The following is a 24,582-nucleotide window of genomic DNA, read 5'->3' on the forward strand; positions in this document are numbered from 1 at the left end:
ATTTATGGGAAGACCTTATCTCCTGTACTATACTTCTCTGAAAGATTCCTCATACCCCAAAATACCTAGAATTTCCCACTGCACATTTTAGTCGCTCTGTAATATTTGCAGAATAACCATAAGATAGTTTATTGTTTTTCTTTAAATAACTTCTCAGTTTTTGATTTATAATTGAAAAGTAGTAAGATATTCAATATGTACAATGTGGTGATTTGATATACATATACATTATAACAATTAATTAATTAATTAATTAATTAATTAAATTTTTGTTTTTCTCCAGCAGCCGTTTATTAACATGACTGTTTAAAAGAGCTGAAGCTCTTAGGTGTATGGTGATGACTTTTGAACTTTTTCAGTGAACCCAACTATCTCTTCCCATGCTTGAGGACCAGTTCCTAGTCCATTTCCATCTCTTCTCTGTCCCCAGGGCCTTTCTCTGTTGGGTGTCATGGCTTCTTGTCCGCCTCTTCTGTCAAAAAGTCATTGGTGCTGTCACCATGCTCAGTCCCTCCCAGATCCTTTCTGGTGAACAATTCCGGTGGTTAGAGGTCTGTCATGCTGTCATCACTGTCACTCACAGTTGCATTGTCATTGCTGGCTGCAGGTTCCCAGAAGGCTTCTCTCAGGCGAGGTGGCCTGGAGCTGTCCGTCTGGTCTTTCCTCGGTCTCCTTTTGTGAAGGAGGCAGGCAGACACACACTCCACACCCTGCTTCTGACACTCTTCATATTCACGCAGAGCTCTCTGGTACCGCTGGCCCTGGGGATGCCTCAGCACATGTTCTGGGGACTTGTTGATGTGCCATAGGTTGAGTCTGTGTGAGTTTGTGTGTGTGAGAATATTTAGGTTCTACTCTCTTAGCAAATTTCAATTATACAATATAATATTATCAACTATAGTCACACATTAGATACTCAAACCTTATACATCTTATAATTGAAAGTTTGTACCATTCTACCAACCTCCTCCAGCCCTTAGCAATTACTTTTCCACTTTGTTTCTATGAATTTGACCTTTTGTTTAAAAATTTCACTTATGAGTGATACCATGCAGTATTCATCTTTCTTTGTTTGCCTTATTTCACTTAGCATATTGCTCTCCATTTTCATCAATATTGTCACAAATACCATGATTTCCTTCTTTTTAAGGCTAAATAATATCCCATTATATGTATCTTTGTGTGTATATATATATATATATATATGACATACATATATAATATATATATGTGTGTGTGATTTCACAAAAATGTCCAGTTTCACTCTTTTGCATGTGGCAATCCAGTTTTTCTAACACCATTTATTAAAAAGACTATCCTTTCCCTACTGAATATTCTTGGCTCATTTGTCATAAATTAATTAACCATGTATGTATGGATTTATTTCTAGGTTCTGATTCTGTTCTGTTGGTCTATGTGTGTACCCCTATGCTGCTACCATACTGTTTTGATTACGGTAGTTTGTAATATTGTTTGAAGTCAGGAAGTGTGATGCCTACAGCTTTGCTCTTCTCACAATTGCTTTGGCTCTTCAGGGTCTTTTGTGATTCTTACAAATTTTAGGATTTTTTTTTATTTCTGTGAAAAATGACTTTAGAATTTTGATAGGAATTGAATTAAATCTGTAGATCACTTTATATAGTGTGTACATTTTAACAACATGAATTTTTCTAATTTAGAGCATAGCATATCTTTCTATTTATTTGCTTCTTCTTCAGCTTCTTTCACTGATCTTATAATTTTCAGTGGATAGATCTTTTACCTCCTTGGTCAAATTTATTCCTAAGTATTTTGTTCTTTTTTAATGCTATTATAAATGAGATTGTTTTCAGATGAACAGTTTTTCAGACTTACAAGATTAATAAAACATTAGTTTCAGAGAAATTAAGACTATCATTTTTCTTATTCCCTGAAATTCTTTGAGGAAGTGTCTGTGCTTAATACATCCTTAAAAAAAATCTGTCACTATGATGATGATTGCAAATATGTAAGAGTTGCAAAACTTTGGTGTCAACCTTCATTTTTTAATTGAAAGTTAGGTAATGAGCAAATCTTTCATTAAACTGTTACTTCTCTCTGTTTAGAGATTTGTCATTGAAGGTTATCAATTTCTTCTGACAGTCCCCTCAAGTTACTAATTTCTCTTGCTTGGACTTTACTCTCAGGGACAAGAAGCTGGAATGTTGTGAAGGCAGGGAAAGCTTTTTCTTTACCCTCAGCATCTTCCAGAGGGAGAGATTAACAGAGAACCAAAGTTTTATTACATGTGCACAGGGGCTCAATAATGAAATTAAATCCTAAAGAAATGACCAAGGCTGGAAGTTTTTGTACTTTTTAGACAAAGAGACAATACATCTGTGAGGACTTGACAAAACAAAGAAAACTTAACTTTGGCAGCTCCAATTAGTAAGGAATTTTAAACAGAATTTGGGTTGTGGCATAAATTGGTAAGAAGTAAATAAAGGTTGTTTATACAGCCTTCTCAGCTCTAAATTTCCCATCTCTGATGATAAAGATGTCTCTTTATTTCTTGCTTCAGGGAGGGTACCTTTCACATGAGAGTTTTATTTCCTGTTTCCAGGGGTACAGAGAAGGGCCTGAGTGTCTTTCTTGCCTAGACTGTCTCTTAAGTAACTTTTATTTGAAATAATCAATATGTCAAAGTGGCCCATTTAGAGGCAGCCTACCTTTGGCTCCTACATTTGGATGTAAGAATGAAGAATAAGAGAGACATGTATCTATCTTGTCTTTTGTTTTATCTGTTGGCCATATCAAAGGTAGTGTGTATATGTATGGGAAGAGGTGTGATGGGTGTTGTCCCAGAAAATGTGGGCAAATGGCAGATCTTTCGGTCTCCTTTGGGAAGATTTTACATATACTTTGATCTTAATGAAGGTTCAAAGTATTTAATGGGCATTATATCATTCATATTTGGATATTTGATAGGACATGCAGTTCCATTTCATTAAGGAATTGAATACTGATTTGGAAAGTTTACACTATTCTTCAAAGGCAGTAAAAATGAAGGCAAGAGTCAGATGCAGTAAATGGAACACTTGCCCCAATTTGCTCTATATTTCTTTTTCAATAATTAATACATTTTCTTATTAAATTTTTTAAATGTTTATTTGTTTTTGAGAGAAAGAGGGAGAGAGAGAGCGAGCGAGGGAGGGGCAGAGAGAGGGGGAGACACAGAATCCAAAGCAGGCTCCAGACTCTGAGCTGTTAGCATGAAGCCTGACACGGGCTCAAACCCACGAACCACGAGATCATGACCTGAGTGGAGTGGGACGCTAACTGAGTCATCCAGGCACCCCTGCTCTTTATTTCTTTTATGGAAGTGTTCTAATTATTATAATGGTATAATAAAACTTCGTAAAACTTTAGTAACACAAAACATCATTTATTATTTTCAGCGATTCTGTGGGTCAGAAATATTTTCAATGCATGGTGGGCTGGTTTGTCTCTGCTCCATAATGTGTAGGACCCAGCTGGAAGATTTGAAGACTAGAGACTGGAATTATTTGAAGGTTTCTCTGGGCATCTCTGTCTCTTGTCACTCTATGTGATCTTGCCAACTTGGTGGCTTTAGGGTAGCAGGACTTCTTACAAATTGGCAGAAGGCTCCCAAGGCTCATACCCAGAGAAAGAGAGGGAAACCAGCAAAGGCTGAATTGCCTTCTTTTTTTTTTTTTTTTTAACCTACTCTCAGAAGTCACACAACACCTCTTCCTATATTCTCTTTGTCAAGGCAGTGGCAGAGTCCTGCTCAATTTCAAAGGGAGGGGAAATAGACCACACCTCTTGCTGAGAGAGTGGCAAAGTTCTGGAAAAGCATATGGGACCAGAAATCTTATCGTGGCCATTTTTGGAAGAAACTACAGTGCATGTCTTGAACTTTCAACTTAAACTATAGTATAAGATTATAAAATTTAACATAAATTGTAGTACTAATGCTTGGTTTGGGAGTGTAGGTCTATTTCAGACTAGTATTCCGGCTTTACTATTTTTTTTTTGAAGGATTTAGAATTTTTTTTAGTTTTTCTTGGTAAGTTGTTCCAGCAACGGCAATATGCTTGAGAGCAAAAGAGCAGAAAATAAAAATTCAATGGACATATTTAGACAGATATGTGCCCCTGCAATAATTTCCCCAGAAATAATGACCATGTACAAATAATTAGAATTTCAGTTGTGTTAAAGTTGGATTCCTTTTGCTGACCTGGTTCAGCAGATGCTAACCAGGCTTAGGAGGATGATTGTAATTTCAGCATACAATATCCAGAAATGAAGTGAATGTGAAGGACTCTGTGACCTTCAGAGATGGAATTATGCCCTTTCTAGCAAAGCCTTTGATTTCTAAAATGTGTGCTATTTCCAGCAGACCTGACTCATTAATGCCTGTCTCCTATCCATGTTGTTCTGGATGGCCAAAGCATCATTATTGAGAAACTACTTTGTGCAGGGAACACTTTTTCCCTAATTGCCTTGCATAGAGATGAGTGCTTTTTCAAGGTTGAAGACTTCGGATTAGATAAAGATTGCTATTGAGCTAATCAGAGCATATGTGGGAAAGGTAAGGAGGTCAATGATTTTCTAAGAACAGAGCCTTTTTACTTTACCTTTACCTCTTTTTGAATACAGATATTTTCTTATTGTTACTTTGGTATATACGTTTTCTCTTTCATGGTAATACCCTTTAAAGATACACACACAGACACACCCTTCCTCCCACATTAATTTTAGGAAATACTAAAATTAGTGTTTCCATGATATGGGCCTTATTTTAGAAAATTATTCTTTTATTGTTATGAATATTGCAATCAGTTGGTATTTCTGATAACAACTCTAAATATACATTTTATAGAACTGAAGGCAGAGAATACATATGTTGGCATGCAACTTTATGCTTTGAGAACAATCATGCTTTTATTTTTTTAATTTTTTTTTTAACGTTTATTTATTTTTGAGACAGAGAGAGACAGAGCATGAGCAGGGGAGGGTCAGAGAGAGAGGGAGACACAGAATCTGAAACGGGCTCCAGGCTTTGAGCTGTCAGCACAGAGCCCGACGTGAAGCTCGAACTCACGGACTGTGAGATCATGACCTGAGCTGAAGTCGGCCGCTTAACCGACTGAGCCACCCAGGCGCCCCCAGTCATGCTTTTAGTATATGTCATAATCTAACCTTTAAGGGCAAAATAGTGTACCACTTTTTTTTAATATATACTTTACTAGGTTGATAGTAAAGTAAACTACTGAGGGATATGTTGACAGCTTAAGTCTATACTTTAAGTGCCATTTTATTATTCACTGCAGTTTTTTTTATGCATTTGGATTTAACTTATTATATTTTTGCCCTGAGATAATTCATGCAAAATTATCTGAATGAAAAGCAGAGTATATACTTGCATGATTCTTAATGTATTTTTTATACAGAAACAGAGAGCTGAAGTGCAAAATGGAAATAGACTTCTTACTTCAATAATGGATATTTTGGTCCTTGTCCTCAGGGAGTTGAAACTGCTGCTGATGTAGCTTCATGACATATAGGTCTTAGTGTTAGCTTTACTTGGAGTGGAGAAACTCAAATGAGGTATTTGTGATGCACTTTTCTTACCCTTATCCATGTTTGTGTGGCTCAGTGACATCTGTAAGGGGGTATCTTTCAGGAGCAGGGTGCAGTATTAGTTACCAGCATTCTGTGCTTTCTCCAATGTTTCAGCAAACCACTGGTTTCTAATAATAAAACAGGAAAAGAAAAAAAAAAGAGGAAAGAGAGACAATGCAAAAATGAATAAAGGAAAATAACAGCTCCATGCGGGAAGAAAGCAAAGATTAGATTAGCCATACGGAAGCAATTCCTGCCTGATTTGTTAAATAATACAATTTGAATAAGTAAAAAGGAAAATTCAGCAAAAGAAAATAGCATGGGCATATGGACCAAATTGAGTCAAGATTGTAAAGTTAGAATTTATTTATTTATTTATTTTTTGCTGTATTCTATTTCTCTAAATGTTTATTTCTGTTCAGAATCTATGGCTGTAAAGACATATGCATCTTTTCTCTGAATGGTTTGAATTGTTTTTCTGAAGTCTGGACTAACTTTAGGTGTTTATTATGAACTTTAGGTGGCTTAGTGACTTTATATATTCAATAATAATAATGCCAACAATATATGAGATATGTACTTTGAACCAGAAGTTGCCCAATGCACACCGTTGAAAAGTAGATGAAGGTGTGCAGAATCTACCTCAAAATATTTCTTTTTGGCACGTGAGTTATTTTAGGCTGATTATTTTTAGGGAACAGCAGACAGGAAAAACTGAAAACAGTAGAAGTTACCCTTTCCTAAGAGACGTTTATACATATAGGGGAAATTGCTCTCTGTACCAGGAAGTGAAGGATGACTTCAAATCTCTAGCAACTGCTAAAATGAAGAAGGCAAGGACTTAAATCTCCATAGCAACCTTACCCTTGTTTACTGTGCTTTTCTTGATAATCTCCCATAACTGGCCCCTACCACCCCAACATCTTCTTTTGTCTTTAGCTGAAGATGGAATTTAAGGTGGTAATTTGGGCCATTTTGGGTAGTTACTCAGTTTTCCAGGGTATCTCTCATGTATACTGGAGGTGCATGTGTTATTAAACTTCTGTTTGTTTTTCTCCTGTTAATGTATCTTATATTATTGGGGGGGTGCATCTCAGTGAAGGGCCTTGAAGGGTAGAGGAAAAATTATTTTTCCTCCCCTATATAGATCATTTTTATTTCATTATACATATGGTAAAACAGAGATGTAGAATGTTTGCCCATAAGTACATATTTTTAATTGGCAGGCCCCAAACTATATCTTTATAACAAGTCTTCTCTTTTTCTACTATTCTGTCATTTCTGTTGGTCAGAATTATGTCATAAAATTTAGAATGTTAGTTCTTGTTGTGTCTTCTGCTTAACAGATACAATTATTTGTACTCTGGCAAAATTGTATTTTATTTAAATTTTTTTTAATGTTTCTTTATTTTTGAGAGAGAGATAGAGTGAGTATGAGCAGGAAAGGAGCAGAAAGAGGGAAGCAGACTCCAGGCTCTGAACTATCAGCACAGAGCCCAACATGGGGCTCAAACCCATGAACTGTGAGATCATGACCTGAGCCAAAGTCTGAAGTTCAACCAACTGAACCACCCAGGTGCCCCACTCTGGCAAAATTTTAAAAGGAAGTTCCATTGTAAGTTGACAAAGGCTTAAACTTGTCTCAGGATATTTGAAGTGGCTCAATGCTATTAATGGTTTTGTTTGTTTGTTTTGGTTCGGTTTTGTCATCTTCATTAGAAAAATGTAATCTTTATCTTATACTGGCTAATCTATAGTGAAAAGGTCCTTTTTGAAGAATAAATTATTGATCAGAAGTTTATGTTATAAGAAAATCAGAAAAAAAGAATTCAGTAGTTGCCTTAATAACATTGATAGCAAACAGATATAGCCTGTATGCTGCCTGCTTTCTCCATTTTCTGCTTTACTAATCCTACTAGAATTTAATCCTGGCCCTGTCCTCCTACTCTAACCACTCAATTGTCAAAATCCCACTCAACACCAAAGACCTGGTTCAAATGCTTTCTTTTTCCCAAGCTTTCCCTAATACCTTTCCTCCTTCCCCAAATAAAGGAAGAATCTAGTTTCTATTTTCCTGAAACATGTTGCCTGGCTCATATAGCACAGTTCTAAATTATAGTTGTTGAGAAGCAATAATTCCTGTCCCCTCAAAGGTCCTTCTAACTGGACTAAGAATCACATTAACATGAGGTAACTTAACAGGAGAAAATAGAATTTAATAGGTGTACATATGGGGAATCTACATAAACATGGAAATTCCAATGACAGGCAAAATGAGGTATATATGTCATTCTGAATTAAGGAGATGGGGTAGGGGTCTAGGATTTAAGAGGAAAGGAATGCACTCAACTAGGCAATAAGAAGAGCAGTATTTGGTAATTAGATGTTTGCCCTGTCGTATAGATGGGTCACCCAGATAAAGTTTATCTCTGCTAAAAACCCTAATTCTGAGAAAGACCCTCAATTTAGATTCTTGTGTGTGTTTAAGGGAGGGACAAAAGTTTCTCTTGAGCCTGCAGGGTCTCAAGTGCCTTCAGCTCAAAATAATCTACATGCCAAAGTGCACATTCTTGGGGTGGGGGGGGCTGTACTTAACCGTTCATAGTTGATTAATTATTAGTTATTTATAAAAGTCTCTTTTCTGTCTTTTAAGAGTAGCCTTAGTGTCTTCCAAAAATTTTATCTTACTGTTTCATCCTTAACAACATCTCAAAACAACAACGACAACAACAACAACAACAACAACAACGTGAGTGCCACCACAATAAAAATTACCACCTCTGCGTGACTTCGTTCTTATCTTCACATACTCTTAATTATTATTTCTGTTGATGTGGAAATAACACATGGCCTGTTGGCATTTTTAGCAGATGCCTAGCACACCAGCAGAAGAATATATTAGAGAAAATTTATTAACTGAAATTTCAAGAAGTAATATAAGTTGTCATTATGGGGGGAAATCCATCTCTGGATAATTTTTATACCAAATGTATAATTTAGTATTATTTGTAAATTACATACGAATGGGGGTGAGAGTGGAAGTGAGGGGTAGGAATGAGACCATTAGGTTTATAAAGATATTAATTCATCCTTGATTCCCATTCACAGGTTCCAAGATTCCCATTCAGTTTATGTCACATTCATACTACTCACCTTCTCTCCTATGTGATTTTCAGTGTGAGTTTTCTCTGTCCTATATCAAAGGAACAAAATAAATCCTTCTGTTACTTCGTTCAGTGGATCCATGTCCTATGACATTGTATTTATTTTTGTATGTTAGTATTCACAGCTGGCTTTTTTCAATACCAGCATGCAGGGCAGTTTGATATTGTTTGGTTCTCTAGCACAGAACTGAGGTGGCCCTGTGGCTAAGCCGACATATCGAATGACCTGGTGATAACTTGTGGATTTTCATGCAGGAAGGCACAGCCTTTAGGGGCTCCCTCTGTTCCCATTTGTGTAGGGGCTGTGCTTGCTATTTGAATCTTGGGATACAATGGGCCCCAATATATTCTTTTAAAAAGAAGTATTGATACTTAATTCAATTCCTATATTTCTGAGAAAGACCGACAAATATTTCTCTTTTCTATGGCATTAGTTTAGTTGTAATTTTAGCGGGGAATATGCCTTAAGTAATTTAATTTGGGATACACAAAAATTAGATGAACAGGAACGGAGCTTGAAAGGAAAGTGGAGAGCTGAGCTGCTGTACTGGGTCTTTGTTCTTTAGAAAGTTGGCAGACTGCTTCTGTGTGTGAAAGAGAGATTGTGTTAGGGTCCCATGGTGCCTATTAAGGTTTTCTAAGTAACAACTGAACTTCACTGGGCTCTGAGTGCTTGAGGTAGATAGATGGCTGATGCTCAGATTCCAATGCTACTCCTGCCTGAAGGCCCTATTTTTTGAAATACTGAGATAGCTTGTAAATTCGCTGAATGCAAGGGAATAAAAGTGACTGTTATTCACCAATTAAATTCTTTCCTCCCAGTGCAGAAATCAATCCTGTACTTTAGTCAGTGGGGGAGATAAAACTCTAGGACAGCAACCAGCTGTGGTGGCAGAAGGAAAGGCAATGAGAGTCTGAGACAGGAGCCACGCTTGGCTAAAACAAGGGAAGAAAATGGACTCAAATTGGCATTTGGTGTCCACTCAAGGGCATGTATCCTCCGTCCTCGGCATAAGCTGATAGAATCAAAATAGACCACATGGGGCAAAGGGCTGACTAGAAAAATTAGTTCAAGCAGCTTGGTTGCCTCCCAGAGATGTGAAGCAGCATTCAGCGGTCACATCCCAAGGGCGGACAGAAAGCAATACTCAGTTTTCACTTTGTTTGCTCTGACTATTAAAGAAAAGTCCAGGAGATGGCTATTGGAGTAATGAAACCAGCATATTATGGGTGAGTGGAGACCAGGTGACTGGGAGCATTGTGGACAGAATGCAAACTACATTAGAATGAACAACCCAAGGCAGTGATTGTAATTGAGTGAGATTAAATTGGAAAACTTTCAGGGGTGATGATGAAGACGTTATGTTGCCCACAGCGCTAGGAGAGAACACATGTGTAAATTAATTGAGCTAATGTAGGCCAGACCTTTGATCAGAACATCTATATTTCAAAAATGGTATTTATGGACACATTTTTTTTATGGGTAGTTATGAGTAATTAGTGGTAGAAAAGAATTCTTTCCCTGTTCTTTAGTAAAAAAAAGGAACCCAAGAGTACTGGAATAGCAAATTGGCTCTAGAATCTTCCCCATATTCAGTTTCCCTTCCCTAGCAGATCCCTGCCTTATAGAAACAGGGACTGTGATTTATCCCTGCTGTGGAACAGGTGGCTCCAGGTCCTTCATTATAACTGAGCAATTTGTGCTGGTCCTGTCACACTCGCAATTTGCTTGCCCATGGATTGGTGGGTCTTTCTGGGTCACAGAAGAAAAAAAGCAATCCCAGAAATTCCTCCTTTTAAAATGGTATTCTTAGGATAATCTGATGTTTTCACTATTTTACATCAAACGCCATTGCAAGAATAGCTCACAGGATTGCAGCCTTGAAGAAGCATGAGGCTGGAGCTTCAGAAGCCCCCAGCTTACCTTGTGTTCTTTTTTGTAGGGCTCTGAATAAGCCATACACAGGGAACATCACAGTGGTAACTCTGCTTAGTGATCACAATTTCCTGCTTTGTATTTTTGAAAAGTTTTACTTCTCAAAGGACCTAGATCAGTAAGCCCTTTACATCAAACTTGGACAGAATTTTTGAAATTTCATTTAACCACAGAAATTTAAAGTTGCCCATGACTGTGGCATGCATTATCCCCAAAGAGAATTATTTTGCACGTTGTGCTTCTGTGCAAAACAAAAATGCAACTGTCCACGCACACACACATCTACACACATATGTTTAAAAGGATGTTTATTTATTGAAATTGTTTTTGGTGACCACATTTTCAGCCTATACAGGTAGCAAAGGCACAGTCATGTTTTATCCTCTAAAATAGGGTACGTGGCCCTATTGTGTCTATTTGCGCTTTGGGGGAATTTAGTTTATTACGTAAGATAGCCAGTTGTGAGCAAGGACTTGAGTGAACAAGAGGCAGGGGATGATACATTGGTGAAAGAAAGGAGAGAAAAGGATGGTAAGGAATGTGTCTTACTTGGAGGTAGTGCTTATATGACCTGAGAGATGACATCGTGGGAGGTGGGAATAGAATTTGGGAAACTCAACTCCTAAAAATTATATGTAGCATTAAATGGTCTCTTGCTGTTAGTCATATATCCTTAATATGGAAAGGGAGCAGAATTTGCCACTCCAAAATGTTTCTTTGGCATAAGGATTATCGTGAGAGGGTTATTTTTAAGAAACAGCAGACACAGGGTAGAAGCTCTGAAAACCGAGTAGAAGTTAACCTTTTGTAAGAGACATTTAAATCTCCATTTGTAAGGGTGTCTCTCTCTCTGTACCAGAAGGAGGAGGATGGCTAAATCTACCCTCATCATTGGAGCAGGCAACTGGCTTAAATCTGCAAACAACCTGACCTTTATTTACTCTGCTTTGCCTGATAACCTCCCACAATTGGTTTCCCTCCCACACACATCTTCTTTTGTCTTTAGCTGGAAATGGTATGTAAGGTGGTAGCTTTGGCCATTTTGGGGAGTTACTCAGTTTTCCTGCGTATTTCTGATATATATAGGAGATACATATGATATTAAACTTCTGTTTGTTTTTCTCATGTTAATCTCTCTTGTAATACAGAGGGGTGTCAGCCAAGAATCTAGAAGGGTAGAGGAAGAATTATTTTTCCTTCCTCTCAATGTATTTTTCATTAATTGCATTGGAAATTCAAAGTCTATCACCTCTGTCTCTCTCTCTCTCTCTCTCTCTCTCTCTCTCTCTGATGAGTCACCACATTGTTTTGCATTTCTTACTTAATCTGGAAGCAGAATAACCAAAATAATTAATATCATTAACAAAAATAGAAATTCTTCCATTTGCATTTTAAAATTCCCTTCATTTTGGTTATTTGTTGCCTCTTTAGGTGTTTTTCTGAAAAAAGATTCGCATATGGAAGGTAGGTAAATATGAAACTGGCCACATCAGGAGTCAGACAGTTGAGCCTAATGAACATGAATTTCTGATTTCTGGGCTGTTTCTTATGCTTCTAAGCATAATGGCAGAAAACCGACTTGTGTTTTTGCTCTTCTTCCTTTTTGGTTTTTAATGTGTATTTATTTTTGAGAGAGAGGGGGGTGAGGGGCAGAGAGAGGGAGACAGAGCAGAGAACCCAATGTAGCGCTTGAACCCACGAACCATGAGATCATGACCTGAACTGAAGTAGGACGGTTAACTGACCAAGCCACCCAGGTGTCCCTTTTGCTCTTCTCCCTATACATGAAAAGCCCTGTTGGAATGACATTAGTTTGATGTCTCTAAATCACATAAAAGTTACTATGTGTGACACATTTTTCCAAATTTTATTTTGCTTTCTAATTCATTTTCAATTTTTTGACACGCATGCTGTTAAAGACACATACACATAAATATATTTCTATTCCTTTGAGAAGCAAAGCCAGCAAAAGCATATATAAAAAAAACGGCCAGCCAGATGTCCAAGGCCTCATACCTCCGTTGCATGCCTTTGGCTTCTATAGTCTTGCTTGCCTCTTGCATCAGCCAGCTGCCTGCGCAGCACAACCCATATTCGTCCGCCCCGCCACCATGCGGCCAATAGAAAGTTTCCAAGTACCCAGAAGCTATCCAGGCATTAAATAAGGCCAGTGCCAAGGCTCGCTGCTCCGCCAATAAACAGTGTTTTCTGATTCCTCGAGTGTGTGTTGCTTGTCTCTTCCTGGGCGCCGAGAATTTGCTGTAACACTTTTCTGAGCTATTTACTATTTTTTAAGTTCTTGCTATTTCTGAATCAGTTCTATAATAATATCTTTATTTTTTTGATACACTTTTTTTCTTTAATTAGAGTCATCTGAGATTTGTATTGAAGTATGCTAGGAAGTATAAGTCTGACTCTTTAAAAAAATAATTATTTCATATCATCTATTGAATAATTTACTCCTTTGTTATTGGTATCCATGATCCTTTATATCACATATTAAATTCTTTTGTATATGGAGGTCTATTTCAGGGTATCTGTGGTTTTCTTTATGTCTGTAAATTTTCTTGCCACTATCACACTATCTTATTATTGTAGATTTTTAATTCACTTTTATGTTTAGCATAACAAATTTTCCTCCATTATTTTTCTTTGTCAAAGATATATTAACTATTGACCATGTTAATTCCTATATGTAAACTTGAGAATCACTATGCTAACTTCGAAAACAGTCCATCTAAATCTTATAGGCAATAGCATTAAATCTCTATATGAGTTTGAAAGAATGTGTTCTCCTAAATATATCAATTTTCTGATTTATAATAATGAAATGGTTTATGAATTACTCAAATCTTAAAATTTTATAGGTCTTTCATGAAGATCCTACCTAAATTTTGCTTGCTATCTGAAAGGAATTTTTTATTATATTTCATAGAAGCTAATTTAAATTATTTGCTTTTATTATTTTTTTCTTATAAGAGGCTACACTACTTAAAGCCATTATTAACTATAAAATATTATGGTAGATTATTTGGAGTTTTCTCAATACAGAATTATACCAATGAGAATATTGTTTTCCTCCTTTCTAACTGCTGTATTTTTCTTCCTGTTTCACATCTTTGTGTATTTGTTAGAACATTTAGAAAAATGTTAAATAATGTTAGGAAATTCAGTATTTTGATCACTAAAATGATTTTGGTCTGACTTTAAGAGATATAGTGGTGACTTGTTCATTTCTTAAAATATGTCTCAAAATTTAGTACTGAATATTATCACGTATCTTTGTGGAGTCTATTGAGGTTATGAAAAGTGTTCTCTTATTTGAACATATTGCTGTTAAAAAAGATTTCCTATGATTTGGATTCCTGAATTAAAACAGACTTGGTCATGGTAGATGTACTGTTGAATTCAATATGCTTATATCTCATTTAGAAATATTCATATCTGTATTCATAAGTAAATTTCCTTTAAGGTTGGTTTTATGGGTCAAATGTATAATATTAATCAAAGTGAAGTTTAATATTAACACAGAATGTAAGTGAATGTAGCATAGCAGGACACGTTCAAACTTTTTAAGCCACTCTCTGGGAGGCATCTGACCATGCTTTTTTCCAGGCAGTATAGTTTTGAAAAGCCACACATTTGCATAATGTCTTTGCTGTTGTTCCTTTGTTCTTTGAGTTGTACCAAACTAATTGCTTTAGAAAGTTATTTCCCAAATTCTTCCCACAGGTAACATTTAGGTAAATAAGGCTCTTCAAAGTTAGAGTCAGGGACTTGATACTGTTAGTATACATCCTGGAACATCAAAGAGCAAGGCCCAAGTCTCTGAAGAAATATAACATCAAAAACTTCTCCCACCACTCCTTCGGTTAATGTCCATTCTGATTAGAAAGGAATCAAGAAGGAACCAGGAAAAAGGCGATATTGCTGGCAACAAAGTTCTAGGGAAAGGCATTCCTTCACACTGATTCTGATGAGGGAGTTTGACCAGACCATCAGTAACCTCTCTTAAGATTCTTCCATCCAAAGTCGCTTTTTCCTAGCTTCTTTCTTTAATGATGTATATACCAATTATCTTTTCCTTGGGAACATGAAAGAAGTTACTGATTAAACTTTCTTTTGAGACATTTTGTAATTCTTTTCATAATTCCATTTTTCCCCCCTATGGCCTTTAGTTTTTTTTTAGGTGTTCTACTTCTATTTGAGCTGGATTTTGTAACTGTTTTCCCAGAAAGGTGTATGTCTCATTGACACTTTTAAATTTATCATCACGGAATTGTGCATACATAATTTAAAAATCTTGTCTGTTGTTGCTTTCATAGGTTCTGTGACAATTGATCATTAATTTGGTAAACTATTTCAGGTGGATCCCCCTGAGCTGTAGTTCACTCTGAAGGTTTTGCTGAGATTTTTCCATTAATTTCTAATTACAACAGTGGAATTAAATTTCTTTTTATAAGCTTTCTTGTACTATAGATGGCAGTTATAACTTTGACACCCTTATCATGTCACTTGAATTTCTGTGTCTGGGTGCTCTGTGGGCACAGAGTCTTTTCTTCATTCAGAGTTCTAAATTTGCCCTTGGCAGTGAGCTGTCTCTGTTTTATGACATGCTGATCTATGAGCGACGTCTCTTCTTTGTCTGTTGTTGTAAACAAACCTGGGATGACTGGGAGTATTTCTCCAGTGAATGAATAGTCTGCTTAACATTCTACAGTTTCAAGTATGACAGTATAAGAGACTCATAAATACCCTGGTTGTCTTGACTCATCACTGACTTTCAGGAAATCATACTTAACTTTCATATCTTTACTTTGGAATGAAAACGTGGAGGTCTTCTGAGAAGCTGGAAAACAATTTCATTGAAAGATGGGGGAATTCTTTGTATTAGCCAGTTATGGAAGTAAAGTATACCTGATTGTTTTCTACTCTTTTGACTTTCTATTGACCTTTGTTGGATATGAGATTTAATTCCCTCTGTCTCCTCACAGCATATGGTAAATGATTAGGCATCAGTGATTCTCATCAATTGTGGAAAATGACAGGACAAACATCATCTGGAGGTGTGAACATTTTTTTTACGTGTAATGATTGATTTACCGTAAGCCAACTACATCCCTCTGCCTGTTTCCCCTTTTACCAAAGACATGGGTCTGCCAAGCAGCTCATCTCTCCATTTGGGAATGGAATAGTTTTTCTTCCATTTGGTAATTAAAAACCTGATTGCTTTCACTAGAATCATCGTATGGTATAGAAGTGTAGTCCTCTGATCTCTCTGTTTAAAATTGATCTGTGTTAAAGTTAACCTACCCACTGTTATACTGTTTTATTTAATGATAGCCTTTCTTACTAGCTGAAATCCTATTTTATATTTTAATTTATTTATTTGTATTTATTCTATGAAAATATAAGCAAAACAGGGACTTGTCTGTTTTATTCTCTATCATGTTGCTGTTGTCTAGAATAGTTCCAGGCATTCAGTATTAAATCCTTCCAAACTTTCTGATATATTTGGCCTTCTTTTTATTGGTGTGGATAAATATTTGTATTTTAAGTTGAACAGTCTCATTTATATGTATGTTAATATTATAAGCTACCTCATATCTCTTTAAATGTACAGTATAAATAAATAACAAGAAACCAATCAGTATAATGTACTTGCACATATGGTTTGAACTGTCTTTTTAAAAAAAATTTTAAAGTTTATTTATTTATTTTGAGAGAGAAAGAGCATGCATAAGCGGGTAGGGGGGAACAGAGGGAAAGGGGGAGAGAGAGAATCCCAAGCAATCTCTGCACTGTCTGCACAGAGCCTGATATGGGTCTCAGACTCACAAACCCATGAAATCATGACCTGAGCTGAAATCAAGAGTTGGATTCTTAACAGACTGAGCCACCCAGGTGCCCCTGGTTAGAATTTTCTTAAATTATGTTGTTTTTTTAAAAAAATGCATCAAGAGAGGCAGGGAATAGATACTCATGCACTGTTGGTGAACATGTGAATTGGTATAACTTTATGAAGGGCAATTTGGCAGTTTCTAACACAATATAAAATGCACACACCTTTTGACATAGTGATGTCATGATATCAATGTTAGAAATTCTTTTGTTTTATTTATTTATTTATTTATTTATTTATTTATTTATTTAATACGAAATTTATTGTCAAATTGGTTTCCATACAACACCCAGTGCTCATCCCAACAGGTGTCCTCCTCAGTGCCCATCACCCACTTTCCCCTCTCTCCCACCCCCATCAACCCTCAGTTTATTCTCAGTTTTTAAGAGTCTCTTATGGTTTGCCTCCTTCCCTCTCTGTAACTTTTTTTTTCTCCTTCCCCTCCCCCATGGTCTTCTGTTAGGAATTTCCCCAAGGGATAGGAGTGCTAATGCATAGGGGTACCCCAATATTTATAGCAGCACTTTCAACAATAGCCAAATTATAGAAAGAGCCTAAATGTCCATCAACTGATGAATGGATAAAAAAGTTGTGGTTTATATATACAATGGAATACTGCTTGGCAATGAGAAAGAATGAAATATGGCCTTTTGTAACAACATGGATGGAACTGGAGAGTGTTATGCTAAGTGAAATAAGTCATACAGAGAAAGACAGATACCATATGTTTTCACTCTTATGTGGATCATGAGAAACTTAACAGAAGTCAATGTTAGAAATTTTTATAACTATAGTTGTGCCAGTGTACAAGGATTTTTGTAAATGAGTATTTATTTCAGGATGATTTTAGTAACAGACAAAACAAAACAACCCCACCCCAAATCTGGAAGAAAATCTAATGACCAAGAATAATTAAAAATTATTATGGGGCATGATATGATTTAAGAATATGAATCAGTTAAGAAAAAAGAAAAGAAGTAGTGCTGTAAGTTCTGACATGAAAAGGTGCTTAAGACACAAGTAAGCAAGCTGCACAACAATAGAGTAGTATAGTGTTACTTTTAAAAGGTTTTTATTGTGGGGGCACCTGGATGGCTCAGTGAGTTAAGCATCCAACTCTTGACTTTGACTCAGGTCATGATTTCATGGTTCATGAGTTTGAGTGGACAGTGTGGAGCTGCTTGGGATTCTTTCTGTCCTTTCTCTGCTCCCTCCTCCCCCTCCCCCCCAAAAAAACAAATAAATCAACTTTAAAAACAGGTTTTTATTTTCATATGTACATAACAATGATTTAAAAAATGCTAGTAGGACTACCAAAGAAGTTACATTTTGTATTTTAAGGTTATTAAGAACCAGCAGTGTGATGACTTAACTTTTGATGCTTATATCATAGGATCACAAATATTCTCCAGGTTAGGATCTAAGAAATCATTTAGTTGAAGGAGAGGAAGAAATTTTCCTCAGTCCAAGGTTCTTCCAGCTGGACAAAGAATTGAATTAACGTGAGAAAGATTAACAGGAGTAAAAAACAGTTTTATTATGTGCACATGGAGGCTCAATAATGAAATTGAGTGGGGCGCCTGGGTGGCTTGGTTGGTTAAGCGTCCGACTTCGGCTCAGGTCATGATCTCACGGTCCGTGAGTTTGAGCCCCGTGTTGGGCTCTGTGCTGACAGCTCAGAGCCTGGAGCCTATTTCGGATTCTGTGTCTCCCTCTCTCTCTGCTCCTCCCCTGTTCATGCTCTGTCTCTCTCTGTCTCAAAAAAATAAACGTTAAAAAAAATTAAAAAAAAAAAAAAAGAAATTGAGTCCTAAAGAAATGACCAAGACAAGGGTGCCTGGGTGGTCAATCGGTTAAGTGTCCTACTCTGGATTGTAGCTCAGGTCATGATCTCATGGTTAGTGAGAGGCTCATGAGATCAAGCCCCATGTCGGGCTCTGTGCTGACAGCACAGAGCCTGCTTGGGATTCTCTCTCTCCCTCTCTCTCTGCCCCTCCCCTGCTCATTTTAGCTGTCTCTCTCTTAAAATAAATAAATAAATAAACTTTATAAAAAAAAAAAAGAAATGACCAAGGAGGGTAGTTTTAATACTTTTAAGACCAGGAGGCAATAAATCTGTGAGGAATTGGCAGGGCAAAGAAAATTTACCTTTGGAAGATTCACTTAGTAAGGAATTCTAAACAGAATTGGGCTGAGGTAGTGTATTAGTAAAAAGTAATAAGGGTTTTGTATGCAGCATTCTTGGCTCCAAATTTCTTCTCTTTGATGATGAGGATGCCTCTTTGCCTCCTGGCACAGAGAGGGTACTTTTCACATGAGAAATTTATTTCCTGCTTCCATGAGGACAGAGAAGGGTCTCAGTGACCTTCTTGCACAGGCTGTTTCTTAATTAACTTTTATCTAAAACAATATGCCAAAGTAGCATATTTGGGGGCAGCCTGCCCTTGACCTCTGCATAATGTAGCACATAGGAGTGTGACTTAGGGACTGTAGATAGGACTGATTTTTAGCTATTTCTTTTGATTGCCATGTAATTTAGATTATTACTTAAATTCTCTGAGCCCCACTTTCCTAATAGATAAATTGGAGATAGTGAGAATGGTTGATGTGTCTTAAGAGCTTATTATATGCTTGAATACTTTATCTTATTTAAAGCCTACATCATTAAGCCCATAAAGAAAGTAATATTATTTCTGTCTTACAGATACAGAAACTGAGGCACAGATAAATTAAGTAACTTGTCCAAATGATATAAACAAGTGTTAGCCTTGACATTTCAACCCCTACAGACAGACTTTGCATCCTAGCCTTTAAACCAACACGCCATACTGTTCCCTGACCATACTCCTAGCTTGTTTGCCAGAAAAATGATAGTGTATGTGACTATCCTAGTAGAATGTCTGACATGTGGTAAGCTGTCATTAAATATAATTATTTTCTTATTCCAGGGATATTGGTACTATGTTCTTTTGGGGTTAGAGAGCAGAGGACTGAAGAGCCAAGCATTTGTTTAGTATTTTGGACTTTGACCTCAGACTTAATTAAATTTATGGTTGCAAAAATTAAAATTGTACAAAACAGTGATTTATACATTATAACTAAAAAAAAAAAAATGACACCCAGGCTGGTTAAGTTTTTTCCCCATAATCAACCAGTTAGTGAAAAGCAGAACTTTCTTTCATCTTCCTCTCCACTTCCGTCCCTACCTCCTTTCCTTCCTTCCTTCCTTCCTTCCTTCCTTCCTTCCTTCCTTCCTTCCTTCTTTCATTATTTCTCTCCCTCAATCCTTCTGTCTTTTTCTTTTAGAACGTAGAGTATGTTGGGATGGCTTATACTTGCAACAGGAAAATATGCTACCTTTAACATTAAAATCTGAACACCTATTTTAATGAACCCTTAATGAAATTGCTACAAGTTTGGTGAACCCATAGAAATAGCAACATGATTTGGAGCTTGATCACAGATAGGCAGAGGTGGGGATCTGAGGGTGGGAAAGGGTCACTATACGGCTTCCAGCTAGATGACTGCACACCTCCAGTAAGACGAGTGTCAAATAAACTCAGATGGAATCCTGGCACTCAGTAGTGGAAGATAAAACAGATCCTTGATTAGAAATGTTCAGTGCAGGTGTCTTAGTTGGTTAAGTGTCTGACTTTGGCTCAGGTCATGATCTCACGGTTTGTGGGTTCAAGCCCCACCTCAGGTTCTGTGTTGACCACTCAGAGCCTGGAGCCTGCTTCAGATTCTGTGCCTCCTTCTCTGTCTGCCACTCTCCACTCATGCTCTGTCTTTCTCTCTCTCTCAAAAATAAATAAACATTACAAAAATTACAAAGAAATGTACAATTCAGACAACATTATGTATTGATGGTAAACATACAGTGATGGTAGCATGTGAGATGGCAATATGCCGTGGTTATCACACCTCAGTCTGAAGGAGGTTAGCAGAGCTATCTGCACAAACTTAAGGATGGAAGGTCATAGCTATTAGGAATGTAGTCTAAAAACAGTCCTACATTAACATAGACCATTATGTAAACAGCAACTCAGAATCCATGTTGGTTCTTAAACTTTGCCCAATAGCAGAGATGAATGACTACAGGTCTCAGAAATTTATTCCTGAAATGGTTCAAAAATGCTTTAAGAATTGTTCAGCATGAGGCACAGTGGTAAGCCCAGGATGTGTTTTTTGGGGGGAAGTGCGGGGATCCAGTGAGGCTACTACCCTACAGTAGTGTTGGACAGGAGCAATCCAACTTTATTTCCCAATTCTTATGAACCATAAGTGTAATTTGACACAGAGCTCATGTGATAGAATTAATGAGCTGAAGTTATGCTTTTATTTCAATTTGGTTTATAAATCTTTGAAACCTTGATATTTTATTATTTTGCCTTCAGTTTTGCCTGAAGTAAACTTTGGTATAGGATCATTTGATTTTTTTGTGATGTTAATACTACTTCTGCTAGATATTTATTTTTAGCAATGTTGTCAACTTTTACATGATGTATTTTCTCTGCATCTTTGCAAGTTACATTTTGAGTTTGTAAGGTATACTATTGGTTCACATTAAATCATTGTCAAATGCATTACCAAACTGCCATCCCAGTTCTTACTCAAAATGTTCAAGGGAGTAACAATTCAGTTTGTTTTCCTAATAGGAAAAAAAAAATAACTAATTTGTAATAATCTCCAAATTGAGGAAGTCAGGAGGGAGAACATATTAATGCATATTTGATGAAATTTAGAACATTAATTAGCTTAGTCTGTGAGCTGTTACTCAGGTATTGAAAGTAAACCTTTCATAGAATAGAATGGTGAATATTTGCATTAGAATTCTGTTTTTGTGCCAACTGAATTTATATGCAACTTTTCTTTTAATTCAAAAAGATGTAGTAATTAGCTCAGCTGATGATCTAGACGTTTGTCACACGTATTTTTCTTAAGTGAGTTAATTTTTGAGTTGTGGAAGAAGACACTAAAGTCTATGATATATTATTTAACTTTTAAAGTTGAAATAACACCAAAATAATTTTTAAATGTTATAAACTCAAATCCATTCTGCCTGTCAGTGTATTATAGACATTTTTATAGTTTTATCCTTTTGTACATGAGGATTTTTAATGAAGAGTGTGACAAAGTTGATTTCCCTAGGTGGAACGGAGTACTGTTTCTAAAAGAAAACACCTCCCCTCCAGCGTCTAAGCGTCTAGAGGTCTGAAAAGGTCTAAAGGTATGGGTTTACCTAATGAAAAGTAAAAATGAAATAATTAAAGCTAAAAGCTATGAAAATAAAACAGGATGTCTTTTGTTAAAAATAAAACTGATGTGTGAAATAATTAGCAAACATAAAAATGGACTCATGAATAGAATCCCCTTTTAAATTACATCCATTTACCTAAATTTTAGTATCAACCATGTTGATATCATGGAGAACTGTCAAGAGAGCTGACATTCTTAGAAGACATAACATCCCCTGTAACCTTTAAAGAAAGCTGCTTCTGAAAGCCCTAAAGGCAGACTGGTCAGACTGGCATTTGTATAGTGTGGTGGGAGATGTTAAAATAGCAACACACGGAACCCTTTCGAGCAATTTTTATGCCATGGACAGTGAGGCTTTTGGAAAGAAATCTATAAGTAGTGATTTGTCACCACTTATGTAAAGTGGAATAATTTCAGACAGTCTTTTTTTTTTCCGGATCAGAAAGTGCTATGCCCAAAGTGAATAATAAATCAAATTTGAATCCTTTTGTCTTGATATATACATCTCTCAGGATATTATTTTTTAAAACTAACATTTATTTCTTCATTCTCCGCAGAACCGAAGTCCAATTTTATAACTTTGCAAATTTTTTCAATCACTTCCTTTGGTGTAACAATTACCAGTGCAAAATATTTGTAATAAAACTGTCAACCATGGTTCAATTCAAAATGTATCATGGGGAAGTCAGGCTTCTGAAGTGGGAAAAGTCTGGTGCTTTTCTTTGAGAAGCAGTGAAGGTAAACTCACAGGACACTTAAGAATCAAATAGAAATTTCCCAAACTTTGGAAAGTTTGGAATCCAACTTTTCCTAATTACAAAGTAAATTTTAAGGGTGCTTATAAACTATTGTCTTCAACTTTTAGAGCCAATATGGTATGTAGTCTACAACTTTTGTTTATGTTGAAAAAAGATTTGACTGCATACTAGAGAAATAGATGAATAACTATTAATATTTAACCCTCAATTAGCTCTGTTTTTAATATCAGTGAGACTTGAGAATCATTGTGACTCTATGATTTTTTTGTGTCTTTGTGAAGCATAAAAATGAAGTAATCTATCTCCCACCATCTAAAATAGCTCTGGAAGACTTGTAAGTCCTCTATTCTGTATATACTTTACATTCTGAATATACTCTGTAAGTATTTACTGAAGCTGTTCTCTTGAGTTTATACATCAGATATTTAACCTCTTGTGTAAGTTCCCACATTTGTTCACAGGATTCACAATTTTAGTTATTTATAATTGAGTGTGTGATGATCTGTAGTGTTCATCTTGTTTAATAATTTAATCTCAACATTAGTTTATAAGGTAGATGAAGGAGATATTATATCTAAAGTTTGGGTTTTATAACAGTCAACATTTTGGTTACAGTAGGAAAACAGTCTGAAATTACTGATGAACTTTTTCTGCCTAAACCAGCAAAACATTGTACTTGGTTACTGAGGAAGTTCATTGAATATGAAGAATTTTGGATCTGGCAATTCAAGAATACATTAATGGCTAGGGTTGAAACCATAGTTGAGTAAATATACATGGTTAGGGATTTTACTTTGTGAATGCTGTCTCTTTTGTAATTTTCATATTTATGTCTTCTCCTCTGGATTACATTTTAATTCCTAAAGAGTAGAGATCTTATTTGTGCATGTTGAATGTATATACAGTAGTAGGCATTCAATTGCCAAAGTAAAACTCCATTTTTCTATTGACTCTGAAGATTTCCTAAATCATGATACGTATATTTTGGTAGGGCATTTGAAATTGCCAAGTATAAATGTTAGGATATTGTAAGATTACTTGTAATGACCTCATGCCTTCTAAAGTAGCCAGGCAGTAGTAACCGTATGTATATATACATGCCTAGGGAACAGTCTATCCATGGGAATAAGTTTAATTATTGGTTCTTCTTTGTCTCCTTGATCATTCTAAACCTCAGAATAACTTACTATCATCTGGGAACTTTTCTAGCTTCATCTTTAAAGAACTGAACTTCCCAATATGTGATTCTTTAGGCCATCTTCTTAGGTTGGAAATACGACCAGTAGCAATACATTAGTACTAAAAGCTAGAATGAAAATTCTTTTATATTGAAATCCTTTTGGAATCATATTGGAAATTTCTTGTGAGTGAAAGATATAAAAAGTGTTGTGTTTTTTATTTCTGGCTAAAGTTTTAGTAAGGTAAATTTTTTTTCTTTAGTATAAAGTTGATTTATTGCTCTTAAGTCAATAATTTAATTTTGATAGAGGGTTCTATTTATTGATGGCAACATAATGTTTTAAGAACATTTATTAAATTGAGTTACATATGTCTAGAAGTGACTTGTTCAACATCAAAAATAAAGCATTACAAACTAAGAAATTCTTTATTCTGTGAGGTTGGAATAATGTAGAATGTCATCTCATTGCTAGATAATGCTGACACAAATCTGATCCTTTTAGTTTTCTTGGCAGAAGGGAAAAAAAATCTGTCCTGGAATTTACACATTAGTTAAGTTACTTTTCTGAGATAAGATTGTATAATAAGGAACAGCCTTTACTTGAGATATTTGAGACAGTGCCTTTTTACTAAAAGTTAGACATACACACACATACAACCTCAGAAAATATATATTGATCCTATGACAAACTTATAATTCACTAAGTTACTTTTTTGGTAAAGTTCATTATGACCACTCTGTGAACGAAGGAAAGTGATGTTTCTTAACTGACTTTG

The 24,582-nt window shown here is 36.0% G+C and overlaps 1 pseudogene; it reads right to left on the minus strand.

Annotated features, from left to right (window-relative positions):
* Positions 1-293: 293 nt before the first annotated feature.
* LOC106982274 (surfeit locus protein 2-like) overlaps positions 294-24,582 on the minus strand; it is a 66,406-nt pseudogene continuing 42,117 nt past the window's right edge.

The sequence above is a fragment of the Acinonyx jubatus genome, chromosome A1, assembly GCF_027475565.1.
Source record: "Acinonyx jubatus isolate Ajub_Pintada_27869175 chromosome A1, VMU_Ajub_asm_v1.0, whole genome shotgun sequence".
In the NCBI taxonomy this organism is placed as follows: domain Eukaryota; kingdom Metazoa; phylum Chordata; class Mammalia; order Carnivora; family Felidae; genus Acinonyx; species Acinonyx jubatus.